General features: G+C 36.4%; 1 protein-coding gene across 7 annotated transcripts in view; it reads left to right on the top strand.

Moving 5' to 3' along the window:
* The window catches only part of ELF2 (E74 like ETS transcription factor 2), a 101,881-nt gene that overhangs the window by 7,836 nt on the left and 71,524 nt on the right, over positions 1-22,521 (top strand). The window contains exon 2 of one of the 7 annotated variants that reach the window (XM_057310076.1): positions 2,783-2,942. The exons of the other annotated variants lie outside the window; for them this stretch is intronic. The gene's annotated coding sequence lies outside the window, so the exon portion shown is untranslated. The remainder of the gene's footprint in view (positions 1-2,782; positions 2,943-22,521) is intronic. 7 annotated transcript variants of the gene reach the window in all.

Here is a 22,521-nt window from a genome sequence, read left to right as displayed (position 1 = left end):
TGCTCTTAGATTTAGGATTCATTTTAATTTTTATGTATGGTGTGAAATAAGGGTCTAAATTCATCTGTTGCATATGGATTGTCTTAGAACAATTTGTTGAAAAGATAACATATCTTTGTTGAAAAGATATCATTTCTCCATTGATTATAAATGTAATGATTTATTTATTTCTGGGCTCAATTCTGTTACATTATATATCTGTCTTTATCCTAGCTAATACTACTCTGTCTTGATTATTGTGCCCTATGGTAACTTATGAAACTGGGTAGTGTAAGCCCTCTAATTTTGTTTTTGTTTTTAAAAGTTGTAGCTCTTCTGGACCCTACATAAAAATTTTAGGATTTGCTTATAAATGTCTGCAAAACAGTCTTGGAATTTTGATGGGAATGCATTGAATCTGTAGATTAGTTTGGGGAGAATTTCAAATCTTGAGATATTGTGTTTTCTAATACACAAACATGAAAATTTCTATTGATTTATCGATCTTTAATTTTTTTCAGTGATGTTTTGTAATTTCAGTGTATATATCTTATACTTAAATTTTTTTATTTTAATTTGGTAAGATCATCTAACATGAAATATACTTTCTGAACTTTTTAAGTGTACAATGCAGTATTTGTTCTGAGTTTTTATCATGAATGGGTATTAGATTTTGTCAGATGCTTTTTCTGCATCTGTTAGCATGACCGACTGTCACGGTTTGCCCAAGACTGTTCTAGTTTTAGCACTGAAATTCCTGCATTTTGGGAAACCCCTCTGTCCTGGACAAATCAGTATGGTTGGTCACCTCAGTGTCTCAGATGAGCATGTGGTTCCTGTCCTTTATTCCATTGATATTGTGTGTTATATTAATTGATTCTCAGATAATAAGCCAGCCTTAGTCCTAGGATAAATCTCAGTTTGTCATGGTATATGATTCTTACTATAGTTGCTGGCTTTCCTTTGCTAATGTTTAGTTGAACGTTTTTGTATCTATATTTATGAAAGATACTGGTTTGTAGTTTTTTTTTTTTCCTTGTGATGTCTTTGGATTTTGTAACGTAGAAATACTAGCCTCATAGAATGAATTGAGAAGTGTTTCCTCTTTTATTTTCTGTAAGAGTTTGTGAATGACTGGTGTTATTCTTTCTTTTAATACATTTGATGGAATTTACCAGTGAAAGCATCTGGGCCTGGATTTTGTTCCTTTGGAAAAATTTTAATCTGCTAATTCAGTTTCTTTACTTGTTACAGGTTTGTTCACATTTTCTGCTTCCTTTTGAAGTAGTTTCAGTAATTGCTTCTTGGGATTTGTCTGTTTCATCTAAATTATTTAATATTTTTGGCAAAAAGTTCATGATATTCTTGTATGTACTTTTAATTTTACTAGTGCAGATAGTGATGTCCCTCTTTCATTCTTAATTTTGGTAGCATGTGTATTCTCTCTGTTTTACTTGGTCATTCTAGCTAAAAGTTTGTCAATTTTGCTGCTATTTTCAAAGAAACAAGTTTTGGTTTAATTGATCCTCCCTCCCCCCATTTTCTGTTTTCTATTTCACTGATTTCCATTTTAACTTTTATAATTTCCATCCTTCTGCATGCTTTGGGTTTAGTTTGCCTTTTTCTAGCTTCTTAAGGTAGAAGTGTAGGCTATTGATTTGAGATCTTTCTTCTTTACTGATATAGGCATTTAAAGCTCTAAATTTCCTTTCAGACACTGGGTCAGCTGCATCCTATGCATTTTTTAATGTTCTTTTTATTTATTTTTATTTTTAAAAAGATTTTATTTATTATTGTTTTTAAATAATATTTTTAAAGATTTTATGTATTTATTTATTATGATAGAGAGAGGGAGAGAATGAGCCAGGAGAGGGACAGAGGGAGAGGGAGAAGCAGACTCCCAGCTGAGCAGGGAGACTGACATGGGGCTCCATCCCAAAACCCTGGGATCGTGACCTGAGCCGAGGGCAGACACTTAAAGGAGCCACCCAGATGCCCTTATGTTTTGCTTTTTAAAATTTTTATTCACTTCTAAATATTTTTAAATTTCCTTTGTGATGTCTTCTTTGACCTATGGATTATTTAGAAATGTAGTGTTTAATTTTCAATTATTTGGGGATTCGCCACATTTCGTTGTTGTTGATTTTTTATTTAATTCCCCTGTAGTAGGAGAACATACAGTTTGTATAATTTTCTCATTTTAAATTTATTGAGATAATTTTATGGCCTAGTTTGTAATCTTTTCTGAAGAATGTTCCCTGTGTACTAGAAAAAAATATGTATTCTGCTGTTGTTGGGTGGAATGTTTCAAGCCTTCAATGTCTGTGGTGATTTTCTGTCTAGCTATACTATCAATTATTGAGAGACAGATTGAAATACCTATTATTATTGGAATATCTATTTTTCCTTTCAGTTCTGTCAATTTTTGCTCCATGGTTTGGGGGTAGTGGTGTTAGTTATGCTATATATACATAATTCTTTTACTGATAAGCTGACCTTTATCATTATGAAAGATTCCTCTTTGTCTCTAGTTTTATTTTGTCTGGTATTGGTGTAGGCACTCCAGCTCTCTTATGCTTACTGTCTGTTTTGCAACTATTCTTCCATCTTTTTACTTTCAATCTGTTTGTTTTTTGAGTCTAAAGTTTGTCTTATAAACAGCATGTAGTTAACATGCTTTGTTTTTTTAAAAAGTGCGACCATTTCTGCTTTTTGATTGGAGGGTTTAATCTGTTCACATTTAATGTAATCACTGATAGATTTATATCTGCAATGAAGTATCTCATTTTTTTTTTTTAATTAGAGAGAGAGAGAGAGCATGCGTGCATGCGTGAGAGAGGGGCAGAGGGAGAGAGAGAAGCAGACTCCCTGCTGAGCAAGGAGCCTGATGTGGGGCTCAATCCCAGGACCCCAGGATCATGACCCAAGCCAAAGGCAGATGCTCAACCGACTGAGCCACCCAGGTGCCCCATCTCATTTCTTTTTTATTTCTTTGCTCACCCTCTTCTGCCTCTTCTGGAATTAATAAGTATTTTCCAGAGTGTCATTTGAATTCCTTTGTTAGTGTTTTAACTAGATCTTTTGGGTTATTTTCTTAGGTTGCTCTAGGGATTACAATATGCGTCTTCGTCACAGTCTACTTCAGATCGACTAATTTAATTATGGTAAAATGTAGAAACTTTGCTCCATTTCCTCCCCATCCTATTTGTTAGTATTGTCATATGTATTAAGTTTTTATGCGTTAGAAGCCTGACAGCACTGTTTTATATTTTTCATGCAGTTGTATGTCTTTTATGTATGTCTTTTAAAACAACTAAGAGAAGGAAAAAAATACTTTTTAAAGCTTTTATTTATTTATCTGACTGAGAGAGAGAGAACACAAGCAAGGGGAGCATTGGGCAGAGAGAGAGGGAGAAACAGGTTCTCTGCTGAGCAGGGAGCCTATGTGGGGCTAAGTCCTGGGACTCTGGGATCATGACCTGAGCCGAAGGCAGATGCTTAACTGACTGAGCCACCTAGGCACCCTGAGAAGAAAAAATATTAAGCAGTCTTTTATGTTTACACATATGTTTACCTTTTATGGTGCTTCTTATTTCTTTTTGTGTATTTGAGTTATGGGCTGATTATTTTCTTTCAGTCTGTTGCACTTCCTTTAGGATTTCTTGTAAGGCAGGTCTGTTATCAATGAATTATTTCAGTTTTTGTTTTTTTAGGATTGTTTTTATTTTGCCTTTGTTTTTGATGAACAGTTTTACTGGTTATAGAATTCTTTGTTACAGATTTTTTTTCTTGCAGCACCTTGACTATGTTGTCTCTTGCTTTCTGGCTTCCATTGTTTTTCTCTTTGTGCTTTTAAGATTTTCTCTGTCTTTGGCTTTCAATAATGATATGTCTGGGTGTGGATCTCTTTGTGTTTATCCTATTTTGGATTCATTAAACTTTAATCTATAGATTAATATTTTTTTAACAGTTTGGCAAGTTTTGACCATAATTTCTTCAAATATTTTTTCTGTCCTTTTCTCCCTTTTTGTTCCTTCTGGAACTCACATTACATGCATGTTGGGTGCTTAATGGTATCCCTTAAGTCTCTGAGGCTCTGTTTATTTTTTGAAATTCTTTTTTTCTGTTCTTCAGAATTCGTAATTTCTATTGATACATCTCCAAGTTCACTGACTCTTCTGTCATCTCAAATCTGCTACTGAGCTCTGCTAGTGAATTTTTAGTTTTGGCTGTTGTACTTTTCAACTCTTGAATCATACTTTTCATCTCCAGAATTTCCATTTATTCCTGTTTTTTTTTAATGTAGTACCTATATCTTTATTAAGATTGCCCATTTTTTGAGTTATAGTTGTCATGCTTTCCTTTAATTCTTTAAACATGATTTCTTTAATTTCAGATAAAATTACATTCTAGATAGAAGATGCTATCTAAACTATGTGTTAAATTCAGGGTGCCTGGGTGGCTCAATTGTTAAACGTCTGCTTTTGGCTCAGGTCATGATCCCAGCATTCTGGGATCGAGCCCTGCATTGGGCTCCCTGCTCAGCGGGAAGCCTGCTTCTCCCTCTCCCACTCCCCCTGCTTGTGTTCCCTCTCTCACTGCCTCTCTCTTTGTCAAATAAATAAATAAAATCTTAAAAAAAAAAAAGGTTTGTTTAAAAAAAACCACCACTATGTGTTAAATTCTAAAATGATGCTTGTTTTATTTCTAAATTATGTTCACTAATTTTCATTTGTATTTCATGATATGCATGAATATGTATCAGTCATAAATGCTAAATTTTATCTGATAGTTTTTATTTAAACATAGTATAAATTAATGCATAATTATTAATGTTTACTGGTATGTAGGATCAGTGTATAATTTGAAAGATATACCATTAATTCTGAAACTTTGGGTCAGTTTCTGAACTGATTATACAGGATAACATCTGCTTGTTTGCCCATATTTCTTGGAGTTAAGCAGTTCTCTCATGGTAAGTGCTAATGGGTGGAAAAAAAAGGAAGAAGCCTAAGAGAGCAATATGTGTGAGAATGGTTACAAAATATCAACATCTTCATCTCAGCCTGTACATTTAATAGTATAGTATTAATTCATTTTAGGTCCTCGAGAGATTGTAGTAAAAAGATAAATGCAGCAGTACTTGTTCTTATGGAATTTATATTCTAGTGGAGGAGACAAACATTTAATATAAATGAATAAAATAATTTTTGTGATAAGTATAATGAAAAAACAAAATAGGGTAATGTGATATCAAATAAAGAATGATGGGGGGAGCTACATGGCAGTGGAATATAATTGGAACAGGGGAGCCATGATAGAAAAGTCTCTGAAGGGGGGTACTTGAGGTGATATTTGTATGGTAGGTGAGGAGGATTCAGTCTGTGGATGATCTGGAAGAGTCTGTAGCCTAGAGAATAGGAAGTACAGAATAAGCTTGTTGTGTTGTGGGAACAGGGCCACCGTAGTCAGAGGTTGGCAAGCCAGTGAAAGAGATGAGAGATGAATGAGGTTAGAGAAGTGGGATGGGCTAACCCTGGGTTGATCTTTATATAGACCATGTTTAAGACTTTAGATTCTTTTTTCTAAATGTGGCGGGAACCCACTGGAAAAATATTGTAGTGACCTTCATTCTTGACTAAAGAGTTAATTTGCAACTCAGTTTATAATTTTATTCTGTAACAGTTTTTGAGTGTGAGTAAATATATGTAGGATCTTCTCTAAATGATTTTAGCTTTATAAAGAACAGCAGGGAAAATAGCTTCCCTGATGTTTCTTCCTTGAAATTTAGCTACCTAAAAATAAAATAAAATACCAGTATCTAGAAAACTTTAAATTTGTAGTACACTTATAGCAATGGCAGAGATTCTTATGATAACAATTTTAACCAATTCATGTTAGTATTATAAAGTTATACTTTCAACTGTTCATAATTATGGGCTAAAATATATAGATGACATGATGTAGTTAGTTGTATGATGACTGACTTCCTAAATATAACTTTTTTCCCCTCTATTTCACTAGCAAAAACAGTCACGTTATTCTTACTATTTTTTAAAAGATTTTATTTTTTTATTTGAGAGAGAGAGAGAGAGAGAGCGAGCCTCGCAGGAGCCAGGGATGGGGGAGGGGCAGAGAGACAAGCAGACTTCCTGCTGGGCAGGGCTCCATCTCAGGACACTGAGATCATGACCTGAGCCAAAGTCAGATGCTTAACCAACTGAGCCACCCAGGTGCCCCAGTTACAGTTATTTTTGTTTGGCTAACTAATATTAACATAAAATAATTAGGAGTTCAAATTACTTCAGATTAAACAGATTAAAACTCTAAAGCTTTATGTGAATAAAATTTTTGAAGATAAACTATTTTTTCAAAGTACCACTATTGTTTATCAAAAAAATAGTAAGCTATGGTTTTTTTGTTTTGTTTTGTTTTTTATTTGAGAGAGAGAGCAAGAGTGCAAACAAGAATGAGCACGAGTGGGGAGAGGGGCTAGAGGAAGAGGAAGAAGCAGACTCCCTGCTGAGCAAGGAGCCTAATGTGGGGCTCAATCCCAGGACCCTGGGATCATGACCTGAGCTGAAGGCAGATGCTTAAGCAATAGCCACCTAGGTGCCCCAAGATATGGTTTTTATAAAGTGAATAGTAATGTCATGTATTTTTTTTTTTTAATATTTAATATGTACTTTTCTAGGGGTGCCTGGGTGGCTCAGTTGGTTAAGTGGCTGCGTTTGGCTCAGGTCATGATCCTGAGGTCCTGGGATTGGGCCCTGTGTTGGACTCCGTGCTCAGGAGGGAGTCTGCTTCTCCCACTCCCTCTGCACCTGCCCCCATCTCGTGCCCTCTCTCTCTCAAATAAATAAATAAAAATAAGTAAAATTAAATGTACTTTTCTATAATATTTAAGATATACTTTTTTAGTGTTTTAAAATATATTGAAAATATATTTCAAATAAATTAGCTCAGATACATCATAATTTGGAAGACATTTTTAAATTACTCTAATTCTGTGTTAATACTGATTTACAGTGTGTATCTGAATATATTTGTTTGCCCCTTTATTCACTAACCATTTAATCTGGCTATATTCAGTATTGTTTATATATATGTATAGTTGTTAAAAGGTGCTTATTTTTTCCCAAAATGATTTAAAGTGGCTTAACAAAGGACACATGTGTATATATATTAGTGATAGTAGAAAAGAGGAAGGAAGTCAAGAACAAGAAAACTTGAGTCAGGAGTTGAAATTGTGGTCTGTGATGTGCCAGACACTCTTCTGAGAGGTGTATATACAATGATGATTAAAATAGCTACGGCTCAGCTCTAATGGAGCTTATATTCTAGTTTGTGTTGGTGGGGTGGTGGAAAGATTTGCATTAAACATGTAAAAAACACCCTTCACCTTTTACTTCATTACAGAGGAATGACAAAAAGATGATTTGGGACAGGATAAATCCAGACAATTAAAAAACATTCTATCTGTTGTCTAGTGTCTTTAGTATCCTTGATATGGTTCATTTAAGATAGAATAAAGCTAATTTGTTTTGGTTCCCAAGCTAGCATATGTTAATTTGTATTATTGGATTATAAATTTGGCCAAAGAACAAAACCAAAAAATTTCTCTAATCTGGTAATTTATATGTTCTATAGGTTTCTACTCAGCCATAATCAACAATAATGAGGAAACTTAGAGGGACATTGTGATAGATTGATTATAGGGTTAAGCTTTATAAATAATGTAAGAAAAGAAGTTACATTCATGAATTGGGGACAAAACCAACAAATAATATAGTGATTTCAGAATAAATATTAAATCTCAGAATCCCTCTGATCTCTTACCTATACTTGAAGGCCAAAGTTTCAGTGTTTTCATGAGTAAATTGTCCGATTTGAGTAATTTTATTTATAACCTTGCAGTGTGTATCATTTAGATACATGAATAAAAAATAAATTTTCCTTATAAATCTCAATTCTATGTTAAATACGTGCCATTCTAAATCTAAGTTTAATGATTATCTTAATTTTAGATTATAATTAGTAAGAACTAGAAAGTATATTCATTCGTAAAAGGGTTAGTGAATTGTTTCCTCTTCCTTTTTTGTTCTCTAATAGTGTGCTTAAATAAACTTCCAGGAAAAGCTCATGTTTTATGTTTTATTTTGTGATCTGGGTGGGTTGAGAGTGTTCCAGGAAGTCTGCCTTCATGAATTTTTACTTAATTTTTGGAAGTGGAGATGCTGTTCTACTATGTCATATCTAAGCACTTAAACTCAGTCATAATATCAGTCTATAATGATAAAGCATTTTAATTCTGCCATATCTTTTACAGGAGAAAGATGGGGTCTATGTCCTCTTCATTCCAGGTCATTATGGTTTTTATCCTCTTCTAAAAGTTGCTGCTGGGTTGAAGATTAAGTTTTAAGTTGAAGCTTTAATTATCTGTAAATTTCTGTAGTCCTCATCATTATTGCAAAGTGATCTTTATGAAGTCTTTTTTTTTTTTTTTATCTTTATGAAGTCTTGCCATCACACTGGATAACAATACCATGATAGTTACACTATAGTAATCATGGTAGCTGTGAAGTAGTTTCTATTATTTTTTCCTTTTTACAGATGAGTCTGAGACTTCAAGAAGTTAAATAACTTTCTGTGCAGAAAAGAGTTAACATAGTAGGTCTGACACTGCTCTCCTTAGAAAGGCCTGTTTGCAAGGAACTTGGCTCTCAGAGTGTTTCCAGTAACTGATAAGGATGATTCACTGTGGGGCGCCTGGGTGGCTCATTTGGTTAAGCATTTGGCTTTAGCGCGGGTCCTGATCTCAGGGTCCTGGGATTGGGCTTCACATTGGGCTCCCCAGCTCAGCGTGGAGTCTGCTTCTCCCTCTGCTTCTGCCCCTCCCCCTGCTCGTATGCGCACTCGCTCTCTCAAATAAATAAATTAAATCTTAAAAAAAAAAAAAAGGATGATTCACTGTGCCTAGACTGTTTGTGCAAACTATATGGTTTATGTTGAACACCTGCTTTCCTTTTGGGGGCCTGGAATTTTGGTATACACGAGGCAGAGGGTACCCATGTGAACAGGCCTCAATAAAACTTTGGGTGCCGCATCTCTGATGGGCTTCCCTGGGCAGAAACATTGCATAAATGTTGGTGCATTTTTGTTGCAGGGGGAAGGGTAAATTCTGCATGCCTTCCTCTCATGGGAAGGAGAGAGTATGAGGAAGCCTGCTGATGGATTCCTCCATTTTATACCTGTGTTGCGTTCCTTTATTGCCTGCTACATATCCTTACTGTATCCATGAATGCAACCATATGCTGAGATCTGTGAGACTCCTGACACACCTCTTTTAAGACTAAAAGAGATTCTGCCCTGATGAAGTTGAATATTTGTGTTTTAACCTCTGGGGAAAGAGTTTATTTACCTTTGCCTGGTGATTAGAGTCCTAGGTACAATGGGGAAGATGATATTTAGTCCTTCAAGTAAAAATAAGCATGCATTTGTTCATTCATCCATTCAGTGTAATTCTATGGGCCCATATGTGCCCATGTTCCAGGCCTGGAGGAGGGAGCTGTAAACCTTGGCTTAATTAGGTAGAGAGATCCCCTTGTACATAGTTCAGCCCTCAAAGTGGGAGAGTAGATGTACTTTTTCCCCAGTTGCTTCTGCAGGAGATCTATCTATCTATCTACCTATTTACTTTTAAAGATATTTATTTTTAGGTAATCTCTCTACCCAATCTGGGGCTCAGATTCACAACCCCGAGATCAAGAGTCACACGTTCTACCAGCCAAGCCGGCCAGGTGCCCCTGCAAGGGGCCTTTTTATTTAGCACTATGAAAACATTTTTTTTTTTTAAAGATTTTATTTATTTATTTGACAGAGATAGAGACAGGCAGCGAGAGAGGGAACACAAGCAGGGGGAGTGGGAGAGGAAGAAGCAGGCTCATAGCAGAAGAGCCTGATGTGGGGCTCGATCCCAGATCGCCGGGATCACGCCCTGAGCCGAAGGCAGACGCTTAACCGCTGTGCCACCCAGGCGCCCCTGAAAACATTTATATTTTGGTTTCAGGTAGTTCTTTTATTTGAAATATGGGTAAACCTGAATTAGGATATAAGGTATCAGAATCTTTGTTGCTAATACAGAATTCCAGGCCAAAATTTCTTTCTAAAAAACAAGCTCAACCATGAAGGAGAGCAATGTAGAAAGAATTTCTAATGTAGTCACTTTCTCCCTAAGGCCTACAGAACTTATATGAGAGAATTTGTGAGTTAAAGAATTCATCCCCCTGCCCATGCCCCCCCCTTTTTGGATAGAGAAAGAAAAATCTATATACTTAATGCAGATAAGATACATATAACTTCCACTTAACATATTTTAAGCCTTCTAATTAGCCCATGTTATGGGCCAATAAGAAATTAGGTAGAAAACTCTCCCAGGGTGGGGTGGGAGAGGTACTATGTGATTCTTTCATAGTTTTAATAAAACAAAAACAAACACACTTGTATAATCATGAGGCAGAAAAACTTAAAGATTAAAAGCATAGATAGACTCTGGAGCCAGTCTGCTTACATAGAAATTGTGACTCTGTCACTTGCCGGTTGCTTGACCTTGGGTAAATTATTTGAATCTCTCCATGCCTCAAGTTTTCCCTAATAGAAAATGAGGATGATAATACCTGTTTTGTAGGATTGTGTAGATTAAATAGATTAACACATATAACGAGTTTAAAACAATGCCTGGCACAGAGCAAGTGCTGTATCAGTGTTACCTGTTATTATCCCTTTATTGTTTGGAAAAAGAAGAAAACATACTCTAAACTAAGCTAGTTATTGACTTTCCTCTAGTATAAATTCATTTTAATGGATTCATATCCTAATCAAATCAGAATATTAAAAAGATACTTATATAAGGCAGTTTTGCTTCCCTTTTAAATCATGAAAGTGAGGAAGTTGGCTAAGGTTTTAGAAATAAATACACTAAGATCCTTAGGATGGCAGTTGCTGGACTAGCAATTTATCCCTCCTTAAGAAAGAAAAATACCCCCAATTTGCTTTCTGGAATAGAACCTAACTCAATTTTAGGTTTTCTTAATGACTGGGAGTCTACCATATATCCCAACCACCTCTAGCCCTTGCCTCTTATAAAGGAGTTGCTTGACTACCATAAGCCAGTTGAAACAAGTCTTCTAAGCTTTTTTATGTATCTGTTTTTGGATAAATAAGAGGCTATTGTGACCAGACTTTAGACTTTTCAAACATCTGAGCAATAGTCAGGGCATAAGCCTTGACTTTGTTACTTTTTCCCTAACTAAATCCCGTAGTACAAGTCCTTTATTCTGGTTCTTAATTGATTTGGAAATCTGCTTATTTGCATGATATACATGGCTAAACATATTTCCACAATTTAGTTTTTCTTGCAAATAGTTCATGAAGTCTGAGAATGGATAGTCACATAAATTTGGGGTTATTGATAAATAATCAAAACTTCGTTGCTTACCTTCAGGCTCAAGATAAGTTGGATTCTATAATTTTTTTTTTAAGATTTATTTATTTTGTGTGTGTGTGTGTGAGCGTAGAGGGTGAGGGAGAAGGAGAGAGAAACCCAAGCAGACTCACGCTGAGCACAGAGCCCGATGTAGGGCTGAATCTCAGGACCCTGAGATCACGACCTGAGCCAGGGGCTTAACCAACTGCGCCACCCAGGCACCCTGAGATAGGCTGAACTCTAAAATGTGCTTGATGTGGTTGCTTCCTCCATAGACTTATTCTGACCCTTATTATTGGTGCCGTAGAATTTGAGCATTATGTGAAATGGTAACAGAGATTAGGAAGATCATAATATTAAAGGAGTGTAACTAGGCAGCAATATCATTTCTTAGCTCCAGTGGTGACGGTAGGCAGCCAAATCAGGTTGATTTTGTCTTGCTGTCTCTTTGCTCATCAGTTCTTTAAATAACTGTAAAATTTGATTATTCAAAGTATTTTTAAATTTCTTTTTTTTTTAAGAGAGAGGAAGTGTGTGCGTGTGCAAGTGTGGGGGTGGACAGAGGGAAAAGGAGAGAGAATCCTAAGCAGGCTCCACGCCGAGCTCGGAGCCTGATGCTGGGCTCAGTCTTACAACCCTGAGGTCATGACCAGAGCCAAAATCAAGTTGGATGCTTAACCAACCGAGCCACCCACATGTCCCCAAGTATTTTTAGATGATACTTTTCTATTAGATTTTAATCATCATAAAATAGGTTGAACAAGTCAACATTGATTAGGTTACATCTGGGAACCTTGCCATTGTAGTTCTTTGGTTGAAGAAACCAACCAAAGCATGCTTTCAAGGAAAGCATCAAAATATTTTAAACAGGGACACCTGGGTGGCTCAGTTGGTTAAGCATCTGCCTTTGGCTCAGGTCACAATCCCAGCGTCCGGGGATGGAGTCCTGCATTGGGCTTGCTGCTCAGTGGGGAGCCTGCTTCTCCCTCTGCCTACTGCTCCCCCTGCTTGTGCTCTCTCTGTGTCGCGCTCTCTGACAAAATAAATAATAAATAAAATCTTTAAAAAAGTATTTTAAACAATTAAATGAAGTCACAGATTATCTAAATTCACTTCTTATCTATATGTCATTCATACAGATTTCACATACGAATATATAAGATTAAGGACATGTATCTTAATTGGATAACAATGTCAGGACCATGAGTAAATGAGGATGTTAAGCTATTGTTATCCATGGTATGGGACTCTTGAAATGCAAAACTTTTTTTATGATTGGCAAGTTATTTCACTCAATCATTCGATTATTCTCTTCCATCTGTTTTTTCTCCTGTAAAATGAGCTCTAAGATCACTTCCAGATTAAAATCATTTTCTTTTATCCTATGCAATTTCTGCAACTGCATTTATCCTATACATTTCTCTTATCCTATAAATTCCTAGCATCCAATTTTAAATATCTAGATCAGTCATCTTGCCCTGAAGTAGGTCCCATGACATGAACCCTTGCTGCCAAAATTATTTCCAGTCCTGACTTATGGGCCCAAATATTTCCAAACTGTATACTCCTTAGACTTAGTTCCCTCAAAGATGACCTCATTCCCATTTCAAAGGAATATTTTTTTAGAAGATTCATTAGCTTACTGTTTATCCTTTTATTTAAAATTTTTAAAGATTTTATTTTAGAGAGAGAGAAAGAAAATGCGAATGGGGGGAGGGGCAGAGGAGAGGGAGAGAGAGGATCCTAAGGAGACTCCATGAGTGTGGAGCCTAATGCAGGACTTGATGCCAGGAGCTTGAGATCATGACTTGAGCTGAAATCAGGAGTCGGGCACTTAACTGAGCCACCCAGATGCCCCTTATTTATTTTTAAAAGTTTATTTATTTATTTTTAAATAATCTGTACATTGAACATGGGACTCAAACTCACAACCCTGAGATCAAGAGTCTCATGGTCTGGGGCGCCTGGGTGGCACAGCGGTTAAGCGCTTGCCTTCGGCTCAGGGCGTGATCCCGGCATTCTGGGATCGAGCCCCACATCAGGCTCCTCTGCTATGAGCCTGCTTCTTCCTCTCCCACTCCCCCTGCTTGTGTTCCCTCTCTCGCTGCCTGTCTCTATCTCAAGTGCCCCTGCTTTTTATACCTTTAAAATGTTATACAAAAAAAGAAAAAAAGTTGTGCTAGTTTTTGTTTTAATAAATTATAAGAATGAACATCTCAATTTTGCATGAAGAACAATTAGGTTTTAGGTATTATCATCTGTTCCGCTACTGCTTTATTCTTACATGAAGCTTTAGCAATATGATATAGTTCCAGCATTCTATCGAAGAGATGATAATAGTAAATTCAGTGACATTCAGTGCTCATAATGTGCCACTTTAGTAAGGAATGAAAAGAACTAAACACACCTACTTCCCAGAGTTGTTTAACTATCTTATTATAGATGGGGACATTGAAGTTTAAAGAGATAAATAATTGTCCAAGATTACATAATCGGTCAGAGGTAAAGCCAAAATTCAACAAATATTTGCTGAATACCTACTGTGTTCTGGGGATGTAGTAGCCAACAGGCTCTTTACTGTTAAATCATACTAGCTCTTAAATATAAAACATACTGTCAAAATAGTCTTCATGTAATAAGGGGGATAATTATACCTATTTCATAGGGCCTAAGGATGAATAGATAATGCATAAAATTATGTGGTTCAATAACTAGAAAAATACATGGTGAAACTATTATTATTGAGACTTATATTGGCATTATAAGCTGTATATGTAATTCCTGTCGCTTTGTAGATAATTTTAAAAACGGGACAATAAAGATATGAATCAGAAGTATTTCAGAAATTGAGTTCCATATTAAAAACATTTAATTTTACCAGTAAAATGGCTAAGAATAATAAGGATTTTTTGGGGAGAGAATTTACTGATTCTATAGGCAGGAATCAGTTGTGAATTAAACTGTATATGGATGGGCAGTGCCTGGGTGGCTCAGTCGGTCAAGCATCTGCCTGTGGCTCAGGTCATGATCCCAGGGGCCGGGGATCAAGTCACACATCGAGTCCCGCATTGGGCTCCCTGCTTAGTGGGGAGTCTGCTTCTCCCTCTTCCCCGTGGCTTGTGCACTGGCTCGCTCTCTTGCACAAAAATAAATCTTTAAAAAAATTTAAAAAACTTTTTAGATTAGACTTAGATTACAAGCTACAGTTCTTAATATCATAATATTGTTAATATTGAATGAGTGTCTCTTTAATAGATTAAACTCTAATTTTCAACACTGTTCTCCCCTCTTTTAAAGTCATTTATTGAAGTTTAATTTACGTATATGAAATTCATCCTTACATTTCCATGAGTTCGACAGATTCATAGCATTGTGCAGTCATTACCACAATCAAGATACAGAACATTTCTTCACCCCAAGGCGCACCTGGGTGGTGCAGTCAGTTGAGCATCTGACTCTTGCTTTCTGCTCAGGTCCTGATCTCAGAGTCATAGTACAGAGCCTTGAGTCGGGCTCCTCACTCAGTGCAGAGTCTGCTTGAGATTCTGTGTCCCTCCTGCTCGTGCTCTCTCTCTCTCTCAAATAAATAAATCTTTGAAAAAATAAAAGAACATTTCTATTACCCCCAAAAGTTTCCTTGTGCCCTTAGAGATCAGGTCCTTCCCATTGATTTTCTGTTCCTATAGTTTTACCTTTTCTTGAATGTCATATAAATGGAATTGCCTTTCTTCCTTCTGTTAAGTTGTTTAGATATGATTGCTGTAATAGCAAACAAGATAACTAACTCCTGCGCTGATACAGCTTTCTCACAAATTAGGAATTGCAGTAAGAAGCAATTAGGTGAGAAACAATTAATATAGCCCGTTAAATTGTAAAAAAGAGACTTTGTCAAAGGATTAGTAAATATTTTTCAGTTTAGGTGACATTTAAAAAGAACCAATTCAAGTTTTCACACTTTAGATGGGAAACTAATAAAATCAATATGGTTTTGAACCCCCTTCCGTGGATTGGACCCCAGTTATACAAAATTAGATGAGTCATAATCCTTGATTCATGACACACTTAAATACTTAGCCCAAGCATGGCTGTTTGTTTATTTTTAATAATCTAATAAACACACATCATTCAACATGAGAACTAGAACCTTATCAAGAATTCACTTGACAATTTACCAATGTGTCTCTTAATACAGATTATATAAAAATCTTTAATAGAATTTTGATTATATATATTTCTTATTAATTAGTAGGAGTTCCTTTACCCCCCTCCTTTTTTTGGAAGGAGGGGAATAAATTTTCCCAATCTCTTGTCTTTCAGTTTTGTTTTTGGTTTCTGTTTTTATGCATTAAAAAAAAAAAGTTGATGTAGTCAAGTTCATTAATTGTTTTTTGCTTCCATGTCTTATCTAGTAATTTCTTCTTAACTGTGAGTTCGTGAAGATATTCTGTATTCTCTTCTAATTTTGCAAAATATTTTGTATATTTCAATCTTTAGCATACCTGTAATTTGTTTTGTGAATGGTGTGAGGTAATGATTTAATTTCTTATCTTGCATGGATAATTACTGGTATCCACATCATTTATTAATTTTTTTCACTGATTTTAACACTGCCTCTGTCATATATTGTTTTCAATATGTGTGAGTCTTTTTCTGGCCTTTATATTCTGTTCCATTAGTATATTTGATGGTATATACACCATTACTTATTTTACTTATTGCCTAAGTATATAGACTAGGTAGGGTAATTCTTCAGGAGGTTCTTGGCTAAATTTGTCCTATACTCTTTTACATACTTTTTTTTTTTTTTCCGCTATTGTTTTTTATAAAACCCTTTTGGGATTTTGGCTAGAAATATATTGAATTTGTTAGATGAATTTGTTGAGAATTGATATCTTTAAGATACTGAGCTTTCCTTTCCATGAACATGGTTATCTCTACAAATATAGAAGACTCTTTTACGTCCTTTCAAAGAATTTTATGATTTTCTCCATTGAGGTCTTTGTACATTTTTTGTTAGATTGAATCTTACGTATCTTATAGTTTTTGTGAATATGTTATCCTATTTATGTATTTATTTATAAGAATTATTATTATTATTATTATGTTTTTGAGAGAGAGAGAGAGAAAACGGGGAGGGGCGGGGCTGAGAGAGAGAGAGAGAGCGAGCGAGCGAATCTTAAGCAGGCTCCAAGCTCAGTGTGGGGCCTGACATGGGGCTGGATCTCATGACCCTGAGATTATGACCTGAGCTGAAATCAAGAGTTGACGCTTAACAGGCTCAGCCACCCAGGTACCTGCTGTCCTTTTTAAAGATTACATTTTCTGTTTGTCGCTGATACATAGAAAAACAGTTGATTTTTATATATGGTTCTACATCCACATACCTTGCAAACACTCTTACTCTGATATCTGAAGATTCTTTTGGATTTTCTGTGTAGTCTTATCATCTACAAACAGTGATAGCTTCGTATCTTCCTTTCTATTTCTTACACCTTTTAATTTTTTCTTGTCAAACTCTACAGGTCAGTATTGCCAGTGCAGTTTTGAATTGAAGTAGTAATTGTAGATATGTTTGTTCTGTTCCCAGTTTCAGGGGAAAGTTAAATATTTTGTCATTGAGTTTTAGTTGCATTTTTTTAATTATAAAGGTTTTTCTTTTTCTTTCTTTTTTTTTTTTTTTAAGTGTATCCCATGCTAATGAATTTGGATTTTATCCCAAAGAGGAAAGGGAGTCATTGAAGGTTTTTTAAATTTTGAAAAAAATTAAAAAAAAAGATTTTATTCATTTGTCAGAGCATAAGCAGGCAGAGCAGGCAGAGGGAGAAGCAGGCTCCCCACCGAGCAAGGAGCCTGATGTGGGACTTGATCCCAGGACCCTGGGATCTTGACCCGAGCTGAAGGCAGGTGCTTAATTGACCAAGCCTATAAAGTTTTATCAAGTGATAGTTGTTGTATATACCAGAATGATGTATTATCTATTGCTGCATGACGAATTACCTACAGCATGTGTTGATAGAGATGTGGAGAAATGAGAATCTTCATACAGTGCTGATAAGAAGATAAAATGGTGCAGCTACTTTGGAAAAAAGTTTTTCAAAATGTTAATATAGAGTTACTATATGTTCCAGCAGTTCCCAAGAGAGGTGAAAGTGTGTATCCACATAAAAATTTGTACATGACTTTTCATAGCAGCATTATTCACAATAGTCAAAAAGTAGACTACAGCCCAAATTTACATCAACTGATGAATGGATAAATAAAATATGATGTATCTATTCAATGGAATATTATTCAGCAATAAAAAGAAATGAAATGTAGTTGACCTTGAATAACATGGTTTTGAATTGCATAAGTCCACTTACACATGATTTTTTTTCAATAAATACAGTACTATAAATGTATTTTCTCTTCCTTGTGATTTTCTTAACATTTTATTTTCTCTAACTTATTCTAAGAATCCAGTATGTAATACATATAACACACAAAATATGTGTTAATCGACTGTTTATGTAATTGGTGAGGCTTTCAGTCAACAGAAGACTCTTAGTAGTCAAGTGAAAAGTTATATGTGGATTTTTGACTGCATGAGGGGGTTGGCATCCCTAATGCCTGTGTTGCTCAACAGTCAGCTGTACTAATACAAGTTACACATAGATGAATATTGAAAACATTACACCAAGTGAAAGAAGCCAGTCACAAAAAAAGTCCATATGTTATATAAAACTATTTATAGGAAATGGCCAGAACAAGCAAATATCTAGAGATAGAAAGTAGGTTAATGGTTGCCAGGGACTAGGGGTTGGGGAAGATTGGGGAGTGATTGCTAGCACGTGGGATGTTTTTTGGGGGGCTGGTGCTGGAAATGTTCTAAAATTAGATTGTGTTGATGATTGTACTTCTTAATACACTAAATACCATTGAGTTATACACTTTTAATGGGCAAACTGAATGATATGTCAATTATATCTCAGTAAGTAAAGCTCTTTAAGGGGCGCCTGGGTGGCTCAGGGGGTTAGGCATCTGACTCTTGATTTTAGCTCAGGTCATGATCTCAGGGTTGTGAGATTGACCTCCATGCTCAGCAGGGATTCTGCTTGAGATTCTCTCCTTCTGCTTCTCCCGCCAACTCTCTCTCTCAATTAAATAAAATCTCTTTTTAAAAAAAGCTCTTCAGGGTATCTGGGTGGCTTAGTCAGCAATTGTCTGCCTTTGGCTCAAGTCATAATCCCAGGGTCCTGGAATCGCCCCACATCGGGCTCCTTGTTCAGTGAGGAGCCTGCTGCCTCTCCCTCTACCACTCCCACAGCTTGTGTTTTCTCTCTCTCTGTCAAATAAATAGATAAAATCTTTTAAAAAAAATTAAAAAGCTCTTCAAAAAAAGGTGTGTATATTGCCAAATTTTATCAGTTTGCATTTCCACTAGCAATGTATAAGTGCACAGCTTTACCAACAGAATATAATGTCATACATTTTAATTTTCACCAACCTGATAGATGAGAGAGATGGTTTCTTATTTAAAAAATTTTTTTTAAATATTTGCATTTCTCTATAAGTGAATTTGAACATCTTTTCATATGTTTAAGGGCCATTTTTATATCTGCTTTTGTTAATTGTGTGTTTATTTGTTGTCTGTATTTCTCTTGGGTTTTTTGGTCCTTTATTCCTCTATTTTAAGTGTTCTTTATATATTAGTGATATTAGCCCTTTGTAATATAGTATCCTATTTCTAATATCATGAGTTTTCCTTGTTCTTGTACTTTATATAAATAAAGTCATACACATAAGCTCTTTTTGATGAGAGTGGGATTTGTAAGCAACCAAATTATAGTCTGAGCAGAATTTACTTCTGAGTGATAACTTAAGTTTTTATCGTTTTGCACAGTTCTTTTTTTTTTTTTCAGTCCTGAGAATAGCATTATTCAACGTTGTTTCTCTTCTTATTGCTATGCCAATTTCTATCCTGTCTTCTAGTCCCAGAGCAAATGATGGCTCCTTTCTGAAGTCTCTCTAGAACTGCCCGAGGTCGACTCAGATGTTCCTTTTTTAATATTCCCATTGTACTTTGTCGTTTCTTTAATGGCATTTACATGATTGTAATTGCTTCTATGTTGTTTCTCCTTACTAGACTTTAAGCTGTTTGAAGGCTGAGTCCTGACTTCATTTTTGTGTTCCTGGCATAGTTCTGTGTTTGGTATATAATAAATGCTCAATAAATATTATTGAAAGAACTGGTATAGTAAGAGATAGGGAAGAGGTGATGTCATTGTAGGGAAAAATTTGTCCTTGAGGAACAGGTGGAATTTGAATAACCAAAGAAGAGGGCATTCCTGGTGAGAGAAGAGGACTGGCTAGCAAAGGGATAGGGATGGCGATGAGCATGGTTTGTGTAGTGAACAGTGAAGATTCTTGTCTGATTGGAACATGTTTGTTTATTCTTGTATTCATCATATCTTTACTGCGTATCTGCTTTGTGGAAGGCACTGGTTTAGGGGATACAAAACACAAATTTTAAAAACTTGGTACTTTGGGAGTACTTGGAAGTAAGATTAGGAAGGTAAAAAGAAGCAGGATTTTAGAGGACACTGAAAGAAAGGCAAGGTGTTGGACTTGAAGATTGATAAGAGGTGGCAAGTGAAGGATCTGCTGGAAGCTGTTATTTCCCTGATGTTTTTATGAGGGAGGTACATGTGTGGATGGGGGAAGAGAGTCATAGAAAATGATATTGAGGGGCGCCTGGGTGGCTTAATAGTTTAAGCGTCTGCCTTCAGCTCAAGTCAAGATCCCAGGGGCCTGGGATCCCTCAGCGGGAAGCCTGCTTCTCCCTCTGCCCCTCCCCCTGCTTGTGCTCCGTCTCCCTCTCTCTCTCAAATAAATAAATAAAATCTAAAAAAGAAGGAAAAAAAAAGAAAAAGAAAAAAAGAAAATGATATTGAGCTCAAGGAGGTGAAGTTACTTTACAACCCGAGACCTTAAGAAAGCTAGGAATTGGCCAAATGGGCAAGCAAAGGAAGGATGTTCACGACAAGAAAGAGAAGAATATTGAGTACTATAAACAGTGTGGTTTAAAGTTAGATAAAGGGAGTAAAGGAAGATGAGCCTAGACAGGTGAGCATGGACTAGATTTGTGATTTCCATACCTGAGCATAACTTCTCAGAAGAAACATTTCAAACTTCTGAAAAAGTGTCCTGTACCCCTTGCTTGTTCCTACTAAATTAAGGTGCTTGCAAAGAGGTTGAGATTTTTATTGTGCAGGTGATGAGGAACTATTGAAGAATTTTGAGAGCAGCCTGACATTATTCCATCTTGTATCATCCTGATATTGCAGTAGATAGAGTTGAAGGGTGTGAAGATGAGAGACAAAGAGGCAAATTCTGGGTCCATTAAAACAATATAGAGAAATGATAAGAAGACCTTGGGTAGGGGGGCACCTAGGTGGCTCAGTGGGTTAAGCATCTGCCTTTGGTTCAGGTCATGATCCCGGGGTCCTGGGATCAAGTCCTGCGTTGGGCTCCCTGCTCAGTGGGGAGCCTGCTTCTTCCTCTCCCTCTGCGTACTGCTCCCCCTGCTTGTGCTCTCTCTCTCTCTGTCAGATAACTAAATAAAATCTAAAAAAACCCAAAAAAACAAAAAACCTTGGCTAGGGGGGGTATATGAGATTATAGAGATGGGGTCAAGAGTGAGAATATGGTGGTTTTTCAGGAACTCTGAACTTCAGGAGCTTTACTTTTTAGATAACTTGTGTGGATGTTAGGGTAGCTTACTGAGCTAAGCACAGTTTTAGAGGTAATACATTTTCCCAGCAGAGAAAAAAGTGGATTTAGTTTGGGACACATTGGACTTCTCTTCCCACAATTTTCCCTATCCCATTTAAAGGCTATTCCAGTGTGCTCTCACTGCTATCTTTGGATTCATTTTTGATTCTTCTTTTTATCTCATATCCACATTCAAATTGGTATAAAATCTTGTCCATTTACTTTCAAAATATATCCAACAGTTGACCACTTTTCACTCTCTCTAGAACCTACCACTCTGGTCCTAACCACTATCATTTCTTACCCAATTATTATAGTAACTTCCTGACTGATCTCCCTGTTTATGCCCTTGTCCCCTTGTCTGTTTTCAGCCCAGCTTCTGAATGATTCTTATAATTATCAAGTTATCCATCTCTCTGCATAAAACTCTCCTTTCCCTGGAATAAAAGTCTCAGACCTCGAGGAGGGCCTGCATGTCCCACCCCCCTTACTCTCTCTCATTTTCTTCTATTCTTTCTTCCTTTTGCTCACTTCATTCCAGCCGCGTTGGCCTCCCTGGTGATCCTTGAACTAGTCAGGCGTACTCCATCCTGAAGATACTGTATTTCCCTTTCCTTTGACTAGAGGGCTCTTCCCCGAGTCAGTGACACAGCTCACTCCCTACTTTCAGGTCTTTACTCATATGTCACTTTCTGAGTGAATCCTTCTCTGACCACCCAATTTGAAATTACAGTTCTCTTCCCTGCTGAATATTCTTTCCCTTTGGTTCATTTGTCTCCTTAGCCTTTATCACCATCTACATGTATGCTAAACATATTTTGTTTATTTTCATCTCTTCCCACTGGAATTTAAGATCCATAAGAATGAGGATTTTTGCTTTATTCACTGCTGTAGCTCTGGCACTGAAAACTGTTAGGATACAATAAGTGCTCAATATTTGTTGAATGACTTAATTAATGAATGGAGTGCCTGGGATATCCTGGAATAGATGATTGCTATTTATTTATACCCTATTTAATTACACAAAGAAGTAGAGGCAAGAAAGTGTCTAATAGACGGGGGCGCCTTGGTTAGGTGTCTGCCTTCGGCTCAGGTCATGATCCAGGGGTCCTGGGATTGAGCCCTGCATTGAGCTCCCTGCTCAGCAGGGGAGCCTGCTTCTACCTTCCCTCTGCCCCTCCCCTCGCTCCTGTTCTCTCTGTCTCTCTCAAATAAATAAATAAAATCTTAAAAAAAGAAACTGTCTAGTAGACAAACCAGAGCCCATTAAAATGGTTTAGATTAGGAGAGAGATTTGCATGAAG

Source organism: Ursus arctos, unplaced genomic scaffold (assembly GCF_023065955.2).
Source record: "Ursus arctos isolate Adak ecotype North America unplaced genomic scaffold, UrsArc2.0 scaffold_11, whole genome shotgun sequence".
In the NCBI taxonomy this organism is placed as follows: domain Eukaryota; kingdom Metazoa; phylum Chordata; class Mammalia; order Carnivora; family Ursidae; genus Ursus; species Ursus arctos.
This window is presented reverse-complemented; position numbering and strand designations above follow the sequence as displayed.